The sequence below is a fragment of the Caretta caretta genome, chromosome 9 (genome assembly GCF_965140235.1).
Source record: "Caretta caretta isolate rCarCar2 chromosome 9, rCarCar1.hap1, whole genome shotgun sequence".
In the NCBI taxonomy this organism is placed as follows: domain Eukaryota; kingdom Metazoa; phylum Chordata; order Testudines; family Cheloniidae; genus Caretta; species Caretta caretta.
The window spans coordinates 90,749,412-90,772,852 of record NC_134214.1 but is presented as its reverse complement, the minus strand read 5'-3'; the positions used below and the strand labels follow the sequence as shown (position 1 = coordinate 90,772,852).

General features: G+C 42.6%; 1 protein-coding gene across 12 annotated transcripts in view; it reads right to left on the bottom strand.

Annotated features, from left to right (window-relative positions):
* IL1RAPL2 (interleukin 1 receptor accessory protein like 2) overlaps positions 1-23,441 on the bottom strand; it is a 551,213-nt gene that overhangs the window by 280,650 nt on the left and 247,122 nt on the right. The window contains exon 1 of one of the 12 annotated variants that reach the window (XM_048865388.2): positions 16,248-16,888. The exons of the other annotated variants lie outside the window; for them this stretch is intronic. The gene's annotated coding sequence lies outside the window, so the exon portion shown is untranslated. Of the gene's footprint in view, positions 1-16,247; positions 16,889-23,441 lie in introns of those variants that run through there. 12 annotated transcript variants of the gene reach the window in all.

The window sequence follows — 23,441 nt, the reverse complement described above, 5'->3', positions numbered from 1 at the left end:
TACCTAATGAAAAAGAATGGCATTCATTTAGAGTTGGCATGAGCTGCATTAGAGATTCATTTATAATAATAAAGAAGGATATGCCTCACAGTAATGGAGTAACGCATCAGCACAATTTATGTACATATGTGTGATGATTTAACTACACATTCCTTAAGCATTTAATTACATTTGCATTTTATCAACTGGTGAATTTGGTGCATACGAAAGCACTTACAGTCACGGCAAGAGTCAAACCTAACACTGATGGTGGACAAGTTCCCATGAACACACAGCTCTGCTCTTGAACTTGGCATTAACCTACAACAGCTTTATCATCAGTCTCATCCCTCTCAAACCAAGCAAGCCAAACTTGCCTCTTCTGCCATGGTCAAGTGTCTGCTAGGGAATGGGAAAAGAATGAGATTATATTGTGTTTTCTCCCACGCAAGCCAGAATCTCAACTCAAATTTTCAATTTTTCCTCTGCAAACGTTAGCAAGTATTTCAATAAAAACAGTCACATAAAAAACTCAATTGTCCTCTGAAGAGCTGGTGTGCCAAATATGAAGAGTAAATTCAATCATTAAAGGGTGAAACAGAGATATGAGTCATGGTGGTAACTCAGACTTAACTGTGGAGTTGCTAGCAATGGCTCCATGATGCATCTTGAAAGTTAACTCTGCGGGGGCCACTTCACAGCATAAGTAGTAGTAGAATGGATGGACAGTCCATTGGTTAAGGTGCTAGCCCGGGAACTGTGTGATCGAGTTCATTTCCCTGATCCATTGCAGACTTACTGGGCAACCTTGGGCAAGTCACTTAGTCTCTTTAAACCTCAGTTCCCCATCTGTAAAATGGGGATAATAGCACCGCCCTACTTCACAGGGGAGTTGTAAGGATAATTACAGGAAAGATTGTGAGGTGCTCAGATACTAGAGCATTGGGGGCCACTGAAACACTAAGTAAGAAGTAGTAATAATAATAATAATAATAATAATAATACCTCTCTTTTGCATTGCACTTTTCCTCAGTAGATCTCAAAGTGTTTTGGGTCAGTATAATTATCCGCATTTTACAGATGGGGAAACTAAGGCACCAGGCAGTGATGTTAATTGCTGGCGCTCGCCTGGCAGGCCAATAGCAGAGTCAGAACTAGAAACCAGATTTTCCGAGTCCAGAGCGCTATCCTCCCAAGACAGGGACACGGCCTATGTGGATTTATGCTGAAGAATGAGGAGAAAGTGGAAAAGGTCTAAAAGAGCACTCACAGATGGTCTAAAAGTGTCTGAGACATTGAAAGTGAAAGAACAAATAAAATGTGTTTGGGGTGGGGGGATCCAGGCTTCACTTTTAATTGTGAAGGTTTTGCAAGTGAGACAAATGCATAATGTAACACAATCATGACAAAATGTCCATTAAGAAGCCGTGATAGCTAAGGAGAATGGTAACGGGTGATGGAGAATTTCACCTCTACGTCACCAGTTCAAATTTAGATCAAATCAGTAGTGACCCAATGTTACCATTTCACAAAGGACATCAATTGAGTTGGTCTTCTCAAGTGTATTTCCTGATGGACAGGTGTCTAGATCATACAACCTACGACAATGGGCAGCCTTAGCACAAAAGGGGTCACTGACATTACCAGTACCTTTCATTAGCATTCATTTAGATTTATTCATACAAAATGCCCACCACTTTATGAAGAAAGGTTATCCAGAACAAGTTCTCAAAAAGAAAAGGAGTACTTGTGGCACCTTAGAGACTAACCAATTTATTTGAGCATGAGCTTTCGTGAGCTACAGCTCACTTCATCGGATGCATACGGTATGCATCCGATGAAGTGAGCTGTAGCTCACGAAAGCTCATGCTCAAATAAATTGGTTAGTCTCTAAGGTGCCACAAGTACTCCTTTTCTTTTTGCGAATACAGACTAACACGGCTGTTACTCTGAAACAGAACAAGTTCTGTAACTCTCAATTATTTCATGTGTGGTTGGATGCAACATTTATGAGCCCTGAACAATATTTTTCACTGTTGTTTTTCCCCAATGAGCTTTATTGTGTCCATTTGTAGTTTGCAAATCAGTAAAACTTGCAAACTGAGTTTTAAGCTTAGCTTGACTTTCCCAGGTGAGCTTCTGGACGTGTGTTTCCTCCGCTTTAATCATCACAGGGGGAAGTCATGCAGCCAGTGTGCTGTCTATAGAGGAATTGTAGTTCTTATTTTAGGAAGTTTACAACTAAGAATATTTTTTCTGTTTTCCTAATGGAACACTTTACAAGAGAAAAGTAATTTGATTTCTTCCGGGGGTTGGGAGAGGAGATTGTGTGTGTGCATGGGCGCTCGCCTAAACGATAGGCTGACTCATTCAAGTATTACTTTTGCTTCAGAGTTTGCCAAGTCCATTATGTGTTTCAACAGAAGTTCATATTCAGACTAGAACTGGCATTGTGCTTTTAAAGCCTCATGCTGGAATTTTCAAAGGAAACTCTTCCTGTGCTTAATTCTAAGTGAATCTCTTATAACTATGCCAATTCCAATCTTTTTCAGGGCTTACCTGCCCAGATAGTGAAGACTATCTTAACCGAACTGTTTGGAAGGAGAAAAAAATACATGCACCATTCATTGCCAGGATTAACATGCTAATGAAATTCCACGGCCATTACGGATGCACTTTCAACTGTGATTTTCTTTTGTTAAAAAAAATGGTCTAGTTTGGCCTTTGTCAACTAAGTTTTGCTAACATAGACACTTGCAACACAACTAAGCTATTATGACATTCTACATCCTCCCATTTGGCCCTTTCATGCCACCTAACAATGAACCTTGACAATCCCCTCACAACCCTTAATATTTGGCCCTATGACTACTTTGGAAGTTGCTTTTATATTACTGTCACTGTCCCAATTCGTTGTCATTTATAACAGAAGCAGAGCACACCTGCGCTGTGAACTGAGTAAATGACACAGAATATGCTCTCTGGTCAGAAATCTATTTGATATAGAACTAGATACGTTCCTGGAGAATAGATCCATCAATGGCTACTAGCCAGGATGGGCAGGGCTGGTGTCCTTAGCCTCTGTTTGCCAGAAGCTGGGAATGGGCGACAGGGAATGGATCACTTGATGATTGCCTGTTCTGTTCAGTCCCTCTGGGGCACCTGGCATTGGCCACTGTTGGAAGACAGGATACTGGGCTAGGTGGACCTTTGTCTGACCCAGTATGGCCATTCTTATGGTCTGTTTATTAAAAATGGCTATAATGCTAGTAAGTTACAATAAAAAAAACTTGGGGCTACTATACATCTACACACTCCCAGGAAATAGTCCACGTTTCCATACCTCTTTATAGTATACATTTTAACACATATAAAAGTAAAATTAAAAAGTCAATTATTCATCTTACGCCTAACGCTAGCTATCACTACAGGTGCTCTGTAAGATGCTGGTGGTAAACAGAGGGAATATTGGGGAATTCAGGATATTGAAAGAAATCTCACAGTTATAATGAGAGAAAATCAACTGTTCTTTTCTTATCAATAAAAATAAGAAGTCCAGCGGCACTTTAAAGACTAACAGTGAATACAGACTAACACGGCTACCCCTCTGATATTTTCTTATCAATCTTATCCAAAGTGCAACCACTTTATATTCTACAGGGATGCGGAGAAAGGGAAATGACACTCCACCATCAGCAAGGTCAGGCGGACTTTACATGAACCTTATGTTAACAGTTTACAATTATTATTGGTATTTATTGGCATTACAATAACCCCTACAGCTCCCAACCAAAATTGGTGCTCCATTGGGCTAGGCACTGCCCAAACACAACGTGCACGATAGTCTTCTGCCCCCCAAGAGTTTACAATCTAAATAGAAAACCCAGAAAACGGGCGAAAGATATTATTAGCCCCGTGTCATGGGTGCAGAACCAGGCCTGGAGGCTCCAGTTCAGGAAGACAGCTTTATCCAGAAGAGCATTGAGGCACATCCTCCACATGTGCTGAACAGCTGTTCTGAAAGAGGGCCTAAGCCACTTGCTCCAGGTCATACAAGAAGTCTGTGACAGACGGGGCCGGCTCTATAGTTTTTGCTGCCCCAAGCCATGAAAAAACTGCTGCTGAGGACGGCAAAAGGGAGAAGCTGCCGCTGATTGGCCTCCGCGGCTGGCAGGACAGAGGAGCTGCCGCCGAATTGCCGCCACCGGGGAAACACTGCCGCCCCTTTCTAACCGCCGCCCCGAGGACCTGCTTGGAACGCTGGTGCCTGGAGCTGGCCCCGGTGACAGAGCCAGGAATGGAATGTAGGTCCTGTCCAGGGCTGCAACCACAAAACCATTCTTCCTCTCTGGCTATGGGTTAATAAAACCTAGTTTGAAATAATTTCCCCTTCTAGTTTAAACTCAAAGCTCTTTGAACGCTGGCAGAAAAGAACGTGCTTTTGACGGAACGTAATGGAAACCTGTGTTGTGGGTTAGGGACAGAAGAATTCCAGAAAAGTTTGACTGTCCCTCCTGGGAGCCCTGTATTCAATGTCTATAACCTGAATGTATTTTTTCCATCCGAATTTCCCTTCCCTCCCCTCTCCCACTGTTTTTCTCTCAGTCTCTCTCTGTATTTGTTTTCACGCTGCTATCATATGCTACATTTTCCACCCTGGGTTTCCCTCTCCATCTTTCCTCTCTGCCCATTTTTGCTCCTGTTTTCAAGCTATAAATGGAGTGAGAACCAATAATGTTCAAGTCAAACTCTCAAACCCACCTAGGCAGATCCTGTTTGTAATTAGCAACAAAAGTTTGCTCATCCCTACATTTAAAGCACAAATGGACCAAAGAGACAGTGCTCAGGTAAAGACCCACATAATGTTTAGATTAAGTTTGTTGTTCATGTAGGATGATGCTGAAATCTCGAGAGCTGGGCTCACAAGACGTGCACAATTTTGAGCTGAAAATTCATGCAAGGAGGCCTCACTGTTTTGGATCGATCATGGGAAAAAGTAGCACAGGAATGAATTTAGATGCTTATCCAAAATCCCCACTCTTGTGAACCAGATTTGAAGGGGCTCAGATTGGAAGTTCTGGTTTCGGCCTCCCTCTGCTTTGAAGAAGACTCTGCCTTTGACAATATAAAAGAATTTACAGCTGATCTCTTCATTATCCCTGGTTCCAGAAGCGATGTGTGGGAAGGCACATGGGGTCACGCTCCGCTCCGCCCTCCCCCACCCCGAGTTCTGCCACAGTTTATATTTTTATTTCTTTTTTGAATAGGTTCAAAATATGTGTCCCTCCCACTATCAACAGTTAACACATCGCTTCTTCCGGGTTCTGGATAGGAGCCTCCTCACTGCATGCTTATCAGATAGAGAGAGAACAGCGACACAACTATTCCTTTCTATGAATGGATAAAGAAATGGTTTCAGATTATGCTTGAAGAACGCATTACCTTTTCTATGAAAACTGTCACTCCTGGCTTTTTTGAAGCCTACCTTTCTTTTCAGTCAGTCCCTAATTTAGGAGGCTCCATAACCAAAAAGACCAGTATGGAAACGCTGAGCCTTTCACCTCCTGATCTGTGGTCAAAGTCTGGCTGAGGCTGTTGAGGTCCAGGGCTGTATGGGAACCGATGTGACGCGGTGATTTAAATCCATTTCCTAGTGGACAGGTGTCCACATCACCACCATCAATATTGGCACTAAATTGCACCCTGTTTTTTTAACCTTGCCGTTTTAACATAGAGGCCAGCAACCAACTAGTCATGTCGATAACCATCCTCTCATTGGTACACGATTCATTATCCACCTGATCAAGACTAATACTCACTAGCAGGATGGCATGGCACTTGCACTGTAGCTTGTACCAATTGTCTGAATAAAGATAGCACCAAGACCTCCAGAACTCCCAACCCAGCACGTTTCAGAAACTTTGACTCATTTGGTTTCATAGAATCATAGAATATCAGGGTTGGAAGGGACCTCAGGAGGTCATCTAGTCCAACCCCCTGCTCAAAGCAGGACCAATTAAATCATCCCAGCCAGGGCTTTGTCAAGCCTGACCTTAAAAACTTCTAAGGAAGGAGATTCTACCACCTCCCTAGGTAACGCATTCCAGTGTTTCACCACTCTCCTAGTGAAAAAGGTTTTCCTAATATCCAACCTAAACCTCCCCCACTGCAACTTGAGACCATTACTCCTTGTCCTGTCCTCTTCTACCACTGAGAATAGTCTAGAACCATCCTCTCTGGAACCACCTCTCAGGTAGTTGAAAGCAGCTATCAAATCCCCCCTCATTCTTCTCTTCTGCAGACTAAACAATCCCAGTTCCCTCAGCCTCTCCTCATAAGTCATGTGTTCCAGACCCCTAATCATTTTTGTTGCCCTTCGCTGGACTCTCTCCAATTTATCCACATCCTTCTTGTAGTGTGGGGCCCAAAACTGGACACAGTACTCCAGATGAGGCCTCACCAATGTCGAATAGAGGGGGACGATCACGTCCCTCCATCTGCTGGCAATGCCCCTACATATACATCCCAAAATGCCATTGGCCTTCCTGGCAACAAGGGCACACTGCTGACTCATATCCAGCTTCTCGTCCACTGTCACCCCTAGGTCCTTTTCCGCAGAACTGCTGCCTAGCCATTCGGTCCCTAGTCTGTAGCTGTGCATTGGGTTCTTCCGTCCTAAGTGCAGGACCCTGCACTTATCCTTATTGAACCTCATCAGATTTCTTTTGGCCCAATCCTCCAATTTGTCTAGGTCCCCCTGTATCCTATCCCTGCCCTCCAGCGTATCTACCACTCCTCCCAGTTTAGTATCATCCGCAAATTTGCTGAGAGTGCAATCCACACCATCCTCCAGATCATTTATGAAGATGTTGAACAAAACCAGCCCCAGGACCGACCCCTGGGGCACTCCACTTGACACCGGCTGCCAACTAGACATGGAGCCATTGATCACTACCCATTGAGCCCAACAAATCTAACCAACTTTCTACCCACCTTATAGTGCATTTACTGTATCACTGACTTTACAGTTTATTATATCACTGACTTTACACCATATTTTTTAGCCTTTTTGATCCCCCAAAGCTTATAAAAAGTTCATTCAAACTCAGACTTCAGTGTATTTCCTTTATTTTATTTGTGTGGGTTTTTTTAATTGATATTATTTCTGCATGTCACGAGCATTGTAGCCATAAAGGTATTTGTACAAACAATGATGTGTTCTTATTTTATTAGCCAGATCCTTTCCTTTCAAACAGAAAATAACTAACCTAACTTTTTCATACAGATAGATACAGCCAGCCAACTACTGTAGCTACATTTTGTGGAGCTGTGAAGCTTCCTGCTACTTCTGACAATTTTTCAGAGATGCCTTAGAAGCAAAAGTTTATAGTTTAGGGCAAGGGTTATCAATAATTCCACATCTGGCCACATTTCATTTACGGATGAGCTTCCAAATCTTCTCATTGATCATGGCTATGAGGTCTGGGAGCCAAATCTTTAGCTTTCACAAATAGCTGCTTTAAACATTTTTGGGGCGGGAAACTAATAACTAATAAGCGGCATCACAATTGGTCTCACTATCCTCTTCAGGAAGTACAAAGTGGTCATTTGTCTTGGCTGTTACAACTTGGCCACACAGTTGCAGGACTAAATGCTCTTCTTGCCTACTTGACTGCACACTCTTCACCTGCTCCTGCATTTCTGTGCTATCATGGCCCTCTCAGAGCACTGTACTTGTACTTTGGGAATGGAGGGTGGGCCAGGAGGCATAGAAAAAATATCACTTACCATCACTCAGGAAATGGCTGATCTCTCATCAGGTCTATTTTTCATTTGCAAACTGAGCGCTGGGAACCGCTTGTTTTGTCATCTTTATTATTGATTTAATATTGATATCACTATCATGCTCAGAAGACTTGATGAGAATTGGGGCCCCGACTGAGCAGAGTACAAACACATAAGGTATAACAAAATGCACTCTGCCCTGAACAGTTTACAATCCAAGAAGATGAATTATACCAAAATGTATATGGAGATAGGGATACACTGAAACATACTTTATCTGTTTATAATAGTGTCCATAATAGGAGCAAACTATTCCCACCTGCCCGCTGGCCTAGCCATCATTAACTGGTTGATTTCTTATCAGTGTCATGGCAGAGGTGGTAATGAAACTGACTAGTGGGTGAACTAGGCTGGTGTAGCTAGTGGGCTACAGGAAGCGGGCAAGCAAGGCGGGGCTGAGTTGACCAGGGGCTTGGAAGGGAGGACATGAAGTTTCAACTTGATACAGTGAAACAGGCGGAACCAGAGGGGGGATTGAAAGAGCTGTTGCTGCAAAGCTGCTCACCTACGTTACCACAAGATACTTGCAGTGACATTTTGTGGGAAATGAACACTTGAAATGGGTCATGACTCCCATTAAAACTTAATTGACTTTTGTTTCCTTTGGCTCACCTACAGCACAGGATAGATGTTAAACATTGCTGGGAGCCAAGCTGAAGGAACCTTTCCTAAAAGCCATGGAGTCACTAGCATTATGTCGATAGCAAGAAAAGGGTCAACCATTATTCCTAGTTTTTGAAATTTTTCCTTTTCCGCTTTTAACTTCCTCAATAGCACTAAGGGAGCCCGGCAAACTTCCTAAACCAAGAGCTACTATCTGATTAATCCCTGAGAAATTGTCTGCTCAGCTCTCTGAGGGGGCAAAGCTCTCTGCCTCCTCCCCCATGGGTTGGTTGCAAAGGGTTCTGCCAGCAGTGGTGAGATTTGGGGGGGACCTACACACCCCATGTTACATGTGGTGGAACATAGCAGTCTGGAGCCCCCTCTTTCACCCACCAGAAAAGACACAATAATCTAAAAAGTAACATGACCAACAACCAGCCCATGAGCGCAAAGATTAGGGAGTGAATACTGTCAGAGACTTGCCTCAATCCACCCCGGAGAATCTAGAAATGACAAAGCAGCACTTTCCAGCAATGATCCACAAGCACAGGTGTAATGAACCCCACATGAGACATCAGTAGGGTTTGAACCCAGGTCCTACTGGGCTATAAGTATGAGCTTCTTCTGTGTCAGAAGTCTCTCTCCTCCAGCTGTCAGTTTTAACAGACTCTTACATGGATATACCACTAGCAAAGGGGAAATCCATGCTCTTTTAGTGTCTGTTACACAAGTTCCCCTCTGCTCAGAGAAGCAGAGGATGGCTTGGAGGTGGGGGTATTTACTAACTTTCTAACAACCGCCATGATGCTCTCTCCAGGTGCTCTGACCAACATTTAAAAGATAACAACAGCATTAAAAGCCCCTCCCATCAGGCAAACGTCTGAGAAAAGAGATGAGCCTGACACTATAATCCTGAAGGTCCACCAATTCAGGCTTGTTAGAAAGTTTAACTAAGGCTTTCTGGCAGGTCATCTTCCTGCTTTTATTTAATACTTCGTCAATGGTTTTCAATGGAAATTCATTGCTCCCAAAGAGGTCAAGCTCCAGTACTGGTAATTAACAGATGTCGAATGATAAGCTACATGGTCACTAAAGATTCATCTGAAGCTAGACATTAGTATATTTACTATGTAACTGGTTGAGTAAAACATCTTGTAGGGAACCAATGCAGTGAAAACTGAATTTTGTCCCCTTTGTGACCTGCCCCTGATCAGTCAAAACTCACAGCTTTCCACAGAAGACATCTCCGAAGGTCATTTTAGTTATGCATCTCTGACTCCACACAACATGAAAAATTAGTTACTCAAAAGACGCAGCGCATTACTGACAACAGTGTCAGTATCGTTTCCATTGTGAGGAGCATTATGGTTCTTCCAAGTGTGGTCATGGGAAATTGCATTAGGATAATAGATTATGCTAGCTGCTGTAAGATACTGTGGCTCCGAGGCTCCCAAAGTAATTACATACGGCAGCAAACTATCTTTATCCTCAAAAACACACAATGAAAAGTACCAAACACCTTTCATGTTCTCTGTCATTTAAAGAAGGGTCTAAAAACATATGAACATTGGAAATATCAGAGCATATAATAGGCACATTTTTATAGCTGGAAAACCAGTCCCTTTTCCTCCCTCCAGCAGCGGGTGTCATCTTCACAGAACAACTTGACAGCTTTCTTGCTCACCTTGGCATCAAGCCTCTTTAATAGGTAGCAAGGCACCAGCCATTAACACACACTCCAAGGCCTATTCTCTAGCTCCTGAAAAGGGGGAGGAAGGCACCATGCTCTAGTACCAAAAGTAAGGAATTAAGAGTCAAGAGACCCCAGCTCTATTTCTGACTCTGCCATGGACTTGCTTAACTGCAGCTAAGCCCTGACTCTCTTCATGCTGCACTTTCCCTGTCTGTCAAGTGGGGTTACTAGTGCACCTTTTGTAAAGCTCTAGGAGACCTAGAATGAAAGGTACTGATGCAAGAACTGCAAATCTTGAGGCCATGCAAAGTGTTCAAACTTAGGATTTCACATAGCATACTGGTGGGAAGCTTTAGAGGGCCTTGCCCATTTTGAAGTGACAGAGAAGTGAGGTCATCAGAGGGCTTCTGGAGATCAGATGGGGAAGCGGACTGCCCAGGCTACCACAACAGCAAAGCCAACCGCTCAGATGCCATTGAAGACCAGATCCCAAAACCTCACACCTGAACACTCGCAAGAACGTTAGGAAAGTTCAGCTTGAAATCTGAACTTTCCCCAAGATGAACCTAGCCACATTCCATAGGACCTAGCTTGTTCCCCGAGAGCGAGGAAAAGGCCAGGTTAGGGCAAAGGGTCCCAGGATTAATCTCTGGTGATCTTTTATGGTTGGATGTTTCTGTGTACTCCATAAAGGGGGCTCTGAGCTTCCTACCACTCCCCTTTCCTCTTCACTTCCACAGTTACATGTAGGGTTTTAACCAGACTAGTGCCATGGAAGAGAATGGTAGTCAAGTGATTACTATGCATTATTTGTGTTAACATAGCACCTAAGAGCCCTAGTCATGGACCAGGTCCCCATTGTGTTAGGAGCTGTACAAACACTTGTGATATCCCCACATGCACTACTTTAGAAACACTGGTTGGAAGTTTCAGAAAGGCACCCAGTTCCCCTAGGCCCAACTCTTTGGCCCCTTTGAAAATCCTGTCTCCTGATTATCTAGGCACATTGGATTCATGGGCCCTGGTTTCCATTGCACTGCAATATCACAGGAGCAGAAGGAGAGAGAGAACAGCTAACTGTACTGCGGTTGGCATTATTCTGGAAATCAAGCACAAAGCCTGTCCGTCTCTCATTGGCGGGAATGGGGGAAGAGGAGGAAAGCTGCTTAGAGCGGGAGAGTTTGCCAAAGTTCACCTCACAGTACTTGTTCATGGTCAGCGGAGAGCAAGCCTTGGGAAATACAGAAAGTGGCTGCACTGAGCTGGCTGAACATTCCATTTTGGTAAGGGCAGGAGCTGCTGAAAGGAAACGTAACACTTAGAAAGGTGGCAACAGAGTCACACTCTCTAGGAATGTGACACCTTTTGTCATAAGTGAGGACAGATGTGTAATGAATGCATCAGAGGATGGGGAAGAGACACGAAGTCCAAACACTGCACTGATAAGTGGGCCTCACTTTTCCTCAAATAGCTTGAGCCCTGTGGGAGCCAGAGCAGCAGGAACATCTACACAAATAGCTGAAGTTTTTCATAACTTGATGCCTCAAGTTAGTGGTATGAAAAATCCAGGATTCAGACAAGCAAGAGCAGGATTATCACAACAAGCAGCTTTGAGAGAGGCACAGGGCTCTGGACTGGGAATGAGATTCTATGCATAGTTCGGTCCCTGACCTACTCTGTAGCCTTGGGCAAGTCATTCCCCGCCCCGCCTTGTCTAGACTGCCAGCAATTCAGGACAGGGCCTGTCTCCACAGTATCTAGCACAATGGGGCCTGATCTCAGTGGGGACCCTCTGGTGTTACTGTACCTCAAATAAGTAACAATATAGGGCCCAATTCTCCCCTCATTACATGGATATACTCTGGAATAACTCCACTGACTTCGGTGGGTTACTCCAAGTTTAGACTGGTGTAATGCAGGAAATTTGGTCTTTCGTGTTAGTATTTATTACATAGTTATTGACAACTAGAAAGAGAGATAAAGGATGTATTCTCCTACTACTACTTCTGCTTTCCACTTGCCCCCACACAGCATGACTCAGGACTTACTGTTCTTGATCCTTACACCACTTTTCTCTTTCTGGCCCTAGATCTAAGTAGGTCCCCCAGGAAGTGAAGTCGCCGCTGTAACCTACAGAAAAGCTCCAGCTCCCTCTTCTCTGGTAGTGGCTGCTTTTCTTGTTTTCTTTTCTTATTTTGTAGCAGCTTTATTACTATTAGAGCTGAGTTTGTATTGCTGTCAGGGAAACAGCACACAGGACCTAGAAAGGAACGGCATTTTCTCTAGTATCTAACTCCAACAATGACTTTTTTAATGCAAGCATTTGAGGAGCCTCTGTCTAGGATGCTGTATATGTACTAGCCCATAATGAGCCAGGGTAAGAAAGTGGAGGATCCTAGGGAACAGTCAAAAGATGTGGCTTGATTATAAGGTGGCTCAGGTGATCTAGGAAGGGAACTATCTGAGATGCTGGGTTTTTTCCATTTCCTATTCACCACTTGCAACATAAAAGTGTTTCCAGAAATTCTGATAAGTTCATTGATTTATTTTAAACAGTATCAAACAATATGATCAAAGTAAGTTTGGCGCACAGATTTCTACAACTGAGCAGACTCATCTCAAGAGGAAGAATAGTCAGGTGGTTAGGGTACTAGCCTAGGGCACAGGAGATCTGAGTACATTCACCCACCCTGCCACAGACATCCTGTGTGACTGCTGACAAGCCACTTATCCTCTCTGTGTTCCCCACCCCATAAAACAGGGATAATAGTAATTTCCTCTGTGCGTTATGGTTCACTGAGGAACCACTAAGTGCATTGAGAGGATTCTACACACGTGGAGGCATTTACGAGTCACAGACAATTCCAATGCCTGAACACTGATTGGGACATCAAGGCTCAATTTTCAAGCAGCAATTTATTTGAGGATAAGCTTTCGTGAGCTACAGCTCACTTCATCGGATGCATTCCGATGAAGTGAGCTGTAGCGCACGAAAGCTCATGCTCAAATAAATTGGTTAGTCTCTAAGGTGCCACAAGTACTCCTCTTCTTTTTGCGAATACAGACTAACACGGCTGTTACTCTGAAACAAGACATAGAAAGTTATACTATTGTTTTAGGGTATGATGAGACCCTCCCCTCCAGTCTATATTCAGTATGTAGCGGATGTCAAAGATGTCCAATTCTGGAGAAAGTCCAGAAAAAAGCTGATGAAAAGCATAGTCTCTTCACTATGATAACCTGAAGAAAGCAAGCAGAAAGTTTGCAGAAGTGGGAGCTACAGGGGATCTTATTACAGAATGAAAATGGAAATACTAAAATGGGAACTAAACAGCAACAAGGAAAGATGTGGACTCTCCAGAAAAAATGGAACACACACCAAGTTCCGGGTAAAGTCCCTGATTCTGCAAAGTACTTAAGAATGTGTTCTGAAGGTAGGTACATGCAAAAGTATTTTTCTGAATCAGGCCCAAAGACATGAAGAGGCTTTTTCCTCAGCACAGAGGCAGTACTCACCTACTGGGAATTGCAATACATGATTAACTAAGGTTAACGGTCATATTTTTAGAAGTTTATCCTACTCACCAAATGGAATCATCAACTAAATTTATTCTGGGTATATTGCCTAAGACCTTTTTCCTGTCTTATTCTAGACCCACAGGGATTGTGTGGTAGGAATCACATCAGGCATTTCTAATAGAATCAGATTTTCAATGACTGCAGGAAGCAGACATTAGTGAACCTCAGGCATTCCCATCTTATATGCGAGAGGAAATGGGACCCAGCCATTAAGTTCCGATTCCACTCCAAACTTCTGAGGTATTTGGATCCAGCCCATTTAATGTATAGTGGGCAACTGGCTTCAGTGGAGCTCCCCTCATTTACACCAGCATAAGATCCAGCAGAACTGCCAGAGGCAAAGTTCAGATATGGATTTGAATGATCCCAAAGCTCAGGGATGTTTGCCTCCAATTTTAAAACAAGATTAGTTTCTAGGTTTCATAGCTGCCTCTTCCTTCCTTCTGGATCTAGACAGACCTATTTTTCTCCCAATCTAAAAGTGCAGAAATTCCATGTTTAAAAATAGCTCAGTACGAAAGACTGACTGCAGCAGCAATCACGCTTATTGGCAAAGGGGGCCTGTTATCCTTCTGTTTCAAAGATAATGACCTTCTAAAGATTACACTGATTCCAAGTGTTAACATTTTTCACATTACCCACATTGTGACAAAAAAAAATATGCCTGTACTGTATGAATACACTCATGGGACCCAGCATTAAACAGACTTTCGCAAGGTAATGGATACAAACAGATGGACAAACCCTGGTTTTTTTCAGCAGTAACATTCCATGGGGTTTCCTTTAGCCAATTTGATAGTCTCTGAGGAAAGTAAGCTTTACACCTGCTCATCTGTGCTCAAAGACCCCCTGCCTTTAGAATGACTTTTCTGAGTGTTATTGGAAACATCATCAGGATAATGGCAAGACTGACAGTGAAAAATTCACAAGGAATGTAAAATAACTTAAATCAATTAGTATCATAAATACAGGCTGAATTTCTTCTATCTTACATGTCAATTATTTATACCAAACATTTGAGACTTTACTACTGACAGGCTTATTTCGGTGAGATCTGTCAAAAGAAAGAAAAACATAGCCTGCTGCTATGTTAAACTGCGGCCATTATCTTCGTAGTTTACATAGCTGGAAATAAAATGGTTCATAAAAATAATCTACCATCAAATTTACTGCTTCTCTAATATCGAGGAGCATTTCAAGAAACAAAATACTGGTTTTAAAATATGCCTGATGAAAACCCAATGGTCTGATTTACCCAATTAAATGGAAAACGATTCATATCCATTTATGCACGAAGGTGAAATATTCTAACCAAAGCTCTGTTAGAATGCATCTTCTTTTGAGGTCAGCTGTCTTTTTTTTCAGTTGGTCCCTGAACAGATCACAGAACAGATGGAAAAGGCCAGTTTGACATGATGCTTTGGCTTAATTATAGCATTACTAAGATAGCACATGGAGTTTGTATAGACTGGTGAATTTTATTCATTTAGTTTATTTACACATAAATTCAGCGACATGCTTCATTTTGTTTTAACTGATCGTCAATATGTACATTTCACTGCCATTTAAACATTTTTATCTGTATATTAATAGGTCACGCTTTCTTTCCAATTACAAGCAACGTCCATTGTTGTTAATGTTCAAAGAAGTGTAGAACTGGGATTTTATATTTTGTATGAGTTCCTTTTCAAAACACCCTTGTTCATCCAGTTCCATTGTTTTCCAGCAGTAATTGTGTCAGGTCCCTGGAGTTACTTTATGATTGCACAGCCTTGAACAAAGCCATGCTAGTCTAGTAACACCAAGATGTTATGTTTTGTAGAATTGTATAAAAAAAAACTTGGTCAGTTGGTTTACAGAAGTCATTTGGTCTTTCAGGTTTTCAAATCACAGAAAGGTCATTTATCACTGTGTGGGTACAAAATACATATTTTTAAATTTTACCTCAGAGCAACATTTTTGGAGAGTGTTGGTCTAATTCATTAAAAACCCATTGTGACAGGGTTCATGGGGTGCAGCCTGTGGGATCACTGAGCCCTCTGTCCCACCAACCTGGGGTGTCCTTTTCATTCTGTGATGCTGTGTTAAGCCACAAACCTCTGGCAGGCACAGTACTTACACAGACATCCACAGGCAGGCACACACCCAACTGAGTTGCATGAATGCTTTGCCCAGCCACTCATGAACCAACAGTAGAGAGACTCCAATCAATTCCCCACAGTTCCTCAGTCTTATAACCCAGAACTGTACCATCTTGCACTGGTGAGAATCCTGGCCAATGTAAATTCATTACCCAGTCCACCCCTCCCTTGATGTGGAGAGGATACACGCTAGCCTTTGTAAACCGAGTTGAGATTTCCCAAGCACTTCACCAAAACATTTGGTTTTAGGTCAAATACAAAACAGATTTATTAATTACAGAAAGAAAGATTTTAAGTGATTATAAGTAGCAGGTGTAGAGATCAGAGTTGGTTACTTAAGAAACAAAAATAAATTCGCAGTCTGAGTTCTACAGACTAAACAGGATTTGAATCAAGCAATGTCTCACCCTGATAAATGGTACAAACAGGTCACAGATCCTCAATACACAGGCTGGAACTCTTTCCCGGCCTGGGACCAACCTCCCCCAGTTCAATGTCTTTGTCCTCCAGATGTGTTTCCAGGTGTTGAGTTGTGAGGTCACGTGATGATGTCACTTCTCCTCTTTTATAGTTTCTTCTAGCTTGCTGGAAAGATCTTTAGACATAAGGATCAGGCAGTCTCCATTGTCTACGTGTTCTCTCTGAGAAGTTTCCATTGTAGTTCCTGGAATAATGGATACTTTCCTTGATGGGTGTTGATGACCCATTAACTGCTGTCTGGCTACTCCTTTGTTGTACCTGAAAGGCTGGTTGAGGGTGTTCCCAGCCTCACAACATATTTCAGTAACAAATACTGTAATACTTCATAACTTCATGTACAATCCAACAGGATATTAATGTTCAACAGATCAAGACATTTAAAATGATACCTCACAAGGCATACTTTGTACAAAACATATCATCATTATATGAAAGCGGTGAATATGGGGGTTCCAGGGCGCAGCTTTGAGGTATGGAGTGTTACATGGAGGATTACACAATTTTACTACAAATTCAGTACACACGAGTCCACATCTGTATCGTGTTCATCAGTGATGAACAAGTTAAGACTTGGAGGCATGGAACATGAGGGTGAAATTTAAGTGATTGCAGAAGATAAAATAGGCTGAAATACTGTCACAGGTGTTAGGGACAGAATGAAAAAATAGAGATTTTTTAAAATTTTTCCCCAGAAGTCTTCATGACAACATTTGTTTCATTCATGGGCAGAAAAATCCCACTCTTACTTAACATTTTTTCAACACTTGAGAGTAGGGGGAAGGAGGGTCCACCCCTTTTACTTTTTTATACACACACACAGGAAAGGGAGGAGAGATTTTAAAATAAGTGAAATTGTGACCATTTTGCCACTGTCTTTAGTGAGCACAAAATCAAGTCCTAAAAAGGCAGAGCATAACAGAACCACAATATTGGACACAGCGTAGCGCACATCTTGTCCAAGGAGCTTAAGCTAATGTTTCCAAAGCTGACTTTGTAACTAATTTCAATGAGAGTTGTGTGGCTAAATCGCTTAGCTCTCTTTAAAATTTTAACTTTAATCTTTATCTTTAATAAAGGCAAATTCAATTTAAACAAAAAGATAAGGGTAAAAAAATCACAATGGATTATGTGCTCCCGTAAAAAAAAGTTTTCCCTTATCTAACAGTGTCAGAATGTCAGAGTTAATAGGCTAGTTTATCAAACTACTAGACTAAAACAGTGAAGTGCAGTTGAACCGCTTCATTTGTGATCCTAGTTAACAATTGCATGGTGGTTAATGGTTCATAATTTGATTTCTGTACAGGAAATGCTCTCCATTACACAGACTGGCAAAGAGGTACATGCCCCTAGGGGTCCTTGCAACCAAGCTAGACAAGCTTCCATCTTACTCTAAATGTTTTCCAGCCTTGGGCTGGAGCAAACTCCAGAGATGAGAGCCCTTTATGCCTTGCCTCCAGGACCCATTATGGACCAGATAGCATGTTGTAAGTAATGCAATTTGAATCCAAAGCAAGCACAGTTCCAGTAAGAGAGCAGCCAGAAGCAGATATGCATTATACAAGAATGCTGAACATGGGGAAAAAACGAGGAGGAGGAGGAAAGGATATGACAAGGGGCAGGTAGAATATGAATTATGAACATTCACATTCTGATGTGCAACAAGCTTCCCAGCAAATCACTCCTTAAGTCTCACGAGCATCCAGTTAGAGGTGTAGCCTCACCAGCTTCATAAAGCCTGTGAGCCTGGATCTTAATATTTTCTCCATCTCAGCTAGATCTGGACAAAAAGTCTTCACGTATTGTTAGAGCCAAGAAATTCAGAAATGCCCACTCTTGATTCTTTTTGACAAGGCATAAATTGCTTTGCCTATTCCATCTGCATTCCGCAGAGGTGTCTGTGGAACTTTTACATGAGACTAGAGTGAACTTCTGATGTGAAGACAGAATTCTGCTGTGATGGTGAAAGCTAACGATTAGTTATGTGCATCAGAACCAGTAATTCCATCCCATCAGCTATATAATCTGGTGCCTAACTTTTTAAAGTAATTTTTAGTAGATACAGGAGTGATGATCCTACCTTGAACTGGACTAGAGTTAGCCTTTTGGGTTTGAGGGTTAGCGTTTAGGTTCAACTGTGCTGAGATCTCAAGTTTGTTGGCCCAAATAGGCCTCTTGGCCCAAAATTACCTGAGAACAGTAGACTTCCTGAGACTTTGACCACGTCTGAACTGATTTGGGAACCAACACAGAAGTTGAATATTTGAGGATTTGAATCCAAATGTGCCTCAAAATTTGAAGGTGCTTGGATTTGGCTTTGGCACATGTCTGGGTTTTTCATTAAGCATTTTGTCAGCACAGACATATAATATTCCAATGAAATGGGGGCGGGGGGCAAGAGGAGGGAGATAGTGGGATTTTTAGATTTTTTCCCCTATTCTAATTGTTTTTATAAGAGCCTAAGGAGTTGGCCAAGTCCCACTGAAATTCCCAACCTGCAAAACCCAATACCATGCAAAAATCATGAGAACACAAAAAATGGAACACTTTTCTCCCCAGGCACAAAGTTACATTCATATGAATACCTATGATACCTATACCCTAAGCTGTAAATTTGTATGGCTAATATTCAGTATTTAAATATCAAAGACATTTTGCTATATCACCCTAATTGGCATATCAAAACACTACAGTAATAGCAGTTTTATATAACAAAGTTTTATAAACCAAAGAGAAAGGGATTTGTCATTCACATTTGTCTTGAAGTATTCTTTAAAATACCTACCTGTTTCTATCACATGATGGTGTTACATAGCGATGTTTTGATATGAAAGATGCACTACAAACACACATTAATGAAACATGACAGCAGTAAACCTTTACTGTGCTGCAAGTCCTAAAATGATTGCAAATGCAGCTTCAAGAAGATACCACTGTACACAATTACTCTCCAGAGACAAAAGAAATCTTGAAAGAGAATTCTCTGAAATTCTTTTTCAATTACTTCACAAAAGCATAGATGAAACACAGTTTTCCTACAAGTACATTTGTCAACAACAACTAATTCTTACTTTGACTGGAAGACAGGCAATCTAAAAAGTTCACAATCTAAAAGGAAAAAAGTGGGGGCAGAAAGCATTTAGGGCTTGTCTTCTTACCTAGTACCGACTCAGAGCTAAACAAAGTTTTCACCTCAAGAATGTTTAATGGCCAAACTGGAAAGTTTCAACCTGACAAAGGCCATTAATGAAAGCAATATATGAAAGCAATTGTCCCTCTATATTATAAATAACTGCTTAGATTATTGAACTGGACACTTTAATACATTGAATTTATTTACTTTCTTGTGCAGCATCTCTCACGGCACAGAGGAGATTGGATGCAAAGGGTATAAAAGATGAGGTTATTTATACTACCATGCACAGAGAAGACCTCTGTGAAACAAGGTCCCCCTAAGTCTTGACCTGAACAAATTTGTCCTGGAAGGGCACTACAATCAACATGAATCATGACAATAACAGCTTAAGTATAAATTAGAGCTGGGGGGTGGGGAAGGGGAGGAGGGGAAATGTCCAAAACAGTTTTTTTTTGGCTGACTTGAATCTGCATTTTTTCAACCGATACCATTCTTGAGTTTGAGTCAGTTTGGAAACAATTGAGGATGGCAAATTGTTTTGGGCAAAACAAATTCAGAAATGTCAGGCTAGATTTAGAAAACAGAGGAGGTGGTGACAACGACCCAGGTTCAAGTCTCTGATATGAACCAAAGACTTGAACCCAGGTAACCCATATACCAGGTGAGTGCCTTAAGCACCAATTTATTGGCTGGGGTGGGCCTCTCAATGTCTTCTGTTGAAGCTGTTCCACTTCATATACATATTAATAATAATATTCATAGGAGCAGGGACTGGAACCCACGTGTCCCTCCAAGGTAAGAGCCCTAACCACTGGGCTGTAAAGACATTCTCCCTCGCTTGTACTCCAGCCCAGTGATTATGTCAGTATTTATGCAAAGTGAAACAGCTTCAATAGGAGAGGTTGAGAAACACCCACCCCAGAATAGCCAGTAACCTAGTGGTTAGAGCACTCATCTGGGATGTGGGAGACCTCATTTCCAGCCTGGGTCTCCCACATCCCAGGTGAGTGCCCGAAACGCTGGGTTACAGAGGATAAGGGGAGTACTACCAACTCCTCTTCTGTCTCCATTTTGTGAATCTAACTCTTTGTTTCCAAATCTCATTTCCTTTTATTTTTTAAAAAAAGGTTAAAAATGCCCCCAAATCAACTCTAAATGAATTCTCTCCCTTCTCCCCCCCCCCCCCCCCCCAATTTTTTTCATTCACCAAAAATTCTGGAAAATGTTGCTTTGGGGTTACCGCAAACTCTTCCCCTCCCGCCCTCTCACCTATACAATTTTTTGGAACTTCCAGCAAGCTCAAGGACCAGTTATTTGTACAGCTGTGTTACAGTTTATTGCCCCCTCACTAACATTCAGTGGGGGTGTTTTGGTTGGCTAGCTCCCAGTACTAAAAGGGGAAGAGTCTATGAGAAACCAGGACCCTGAGACTGATAGTTGATAGCAAAACAATGGGGAGAGGCCAATGCTCCAGGTCAGCCTGAATGACAGGGCGAGCAGGCTAATCAGGGAGTCAGGAGGCCAGGGAGGTCCCGTCCTCCGTGTGAACTGGATTTGCCTGGGTCAGACAAAGTGTGGCCAACCTAAGGAGAAAGCAGGGGCCCAAGCTAAGCTGGGGAGCAGAGCTGTGCCAGATCCAGAGGGACCAGAAAAGCAGCCCAGAGAGCAGACCCAGTCTTGGGAGCAGAGCTGCAGCCCCAAAGCCAGAGGCACAGCCCAGAGAGAGCAGACTTGCCCTGGGAGCAGAGCTGCAGCAACCAGATCCAGAGGGGCCAGAAAAGCAGCCCAGGAAGCAGGTCAGTGCTGGGAGCAGAGTCACAGAAGCAGCCTGCAGAGCAGACCTGTCCTGGGAGCAGAGCGGCAGCAACCAGAGCCAGAGGGGCCAAAGGAGCAGCCCAGGGAGCTGGAGGCAGAGCAGCAGCAGTGCTGAGACCGAGTGGTGGAGCTGGGGCTGGAGCAGTCTGGAGCTGGGTGCGGAGAGCAGCTGAGGAGACCGAGGGGGACCCTGGGCAGTGGGCTCAGCACACGGAGACGCCTCAGCCAAGAGGCTCTGCAGGCCAGGCTTGGATCGTAACCCCGACAGGGCGGGGGCGACACTGGGAAGAAGGGTCCTACCACTTAGAGCCTGAGAGCGTGTGGCCACCACCAAAGCAAGTGTCCAACCCACAGCATCCCTGCAGCACAGCCAGGGCCGGACAAGGAGGCCTGGGACTTACAAGGAGCAGACTGTGAACTGCCCTGACATTCCAGAGACACTGTTTGTGATGTTCCCTGCCACAGAGCGGGGTGATGTGTTTCCTTTAACCTTTCCCATCTTTCCTTATTCTTTTTCAAATTAATTGTTGATTAAATAACTTGCATTTGTTTTAACTTGTATGTAATGGTCAATGAGTCAGAGAAGTGCCCAGTGCAGAGAGAGTACCCCAGAGTGGGGACACCCTAGCCCCTGTCCTAGGTGACCACAGCAGGGTTGGGGGTCGAGCCCCCCAGGAATCCTGGGCCCAGCCTTGTTGGGATTACGAGGACTCTGCCAGACAGGAGAGTGGAAGGGGAGTCCTCAAGGGCAGGGAGGCCACTGGGTAAAGAAAGTGGGAGCGAGGACTCAGATCCTTTCGCTAGCCCACTTCACCGAGGTAGTGCAGAAGCCAGGAAAGTTCCCCACAATAGCGGGACTATTCCTCCGCTTACAGTTATATATCCCTAATACACAACAGATTTTCTTCAAATAGTAGTTGTTCAGGGAAATAGCTTCTGTGCATCGTTTAAATGATTTTTAGACAATCCGTAAATAGTTCCAACTTGAAGGTACATTTTTTTTTAAATGAGGGGAAAAAATCATGTAGTCCTTAAATAGCCTCATCCTGACCAACCTTTTCCAGAAAAAAAACCCAAAGCAAACTTGGTTAGTTCCTGACATTTGTAATAGAGACCGTTTAAGAAAAATTAATGATTTTCCTGCAAACAGAGATTCCTGTAGTCAAATTGTAGACCAATCTAACTTGTCCCACAATAGCATTCTCTAAAAAATATGGAAGGAGTTCTACAAATTCAGTGTTATCATGCATGCAGAAATGTTTGCGTTCAGAATAACTATTTCAGACATCTCTTAATTATCCTATCTTTTTTGGCTCATGGATATTAGACTACCACAAAGCAAGATTCAGATTCAGCAATGCTACCTAGCACACACTGGAGAATTTAGACAGATTTTCTTTTTACATTGCTTCTTTTTCTTGTACTTTGTGACATGCTTATAGGAGGCTAACCACCAATTTACGTCATCTGAGGAAGTGGTCAGCCGATGATCAAACTGAATAAATATTGCTACACTCTTAACTCCTACAGCAAAGAAAATATTGCCACCATAATTTGTCTAGGAATAGTAAGAATCTAAGAAGTAGAGTGGAAATATTGCTAATTGAAGCCACAATCTAAACTCTAGTCTATGAAAACTTCTGTCTCAGCTCAATAATCAGAGTGACTTGGCCTGATTATTAAAATATACATATGCAATTAAATTTACAGTTCTTTACATAAAGAAACTGTACATTTCTTAGCTGCTGGTTCAATGTTATGAAATTGTCATAACTGGGACCTTATAGTCAAATATGACTAACAAGCATCCTGAGTTCTCTCTAGAGATTAAAGTTTGTATACACTGCCACCAACCCCCTTATTTTGTATTCAGTTTACAGTCTCTGCTGAGAAAAGCTTGCTGAGCTTCTAAAGCACCAAACCATCACCAGTCCCAATAAAAAAAAAACCCTCATTTTCTTCTACTCCCATTTATGTCCCACAAAATGCTTTTGTCAAACTAAATCTGTATTTTTTGATGAAAAAAATGTTTTGCCTGAAAAATTGAACACAGCTCTAGTCCTGAGGTCCCTTATAATGAGAATTTGGATGGCCATGTACAATGTTCTTATACTACTCCGGTGAGTTGGAGCCTATCAGCTCAGCTAAAATACTAGATTCCCAACCAACACTC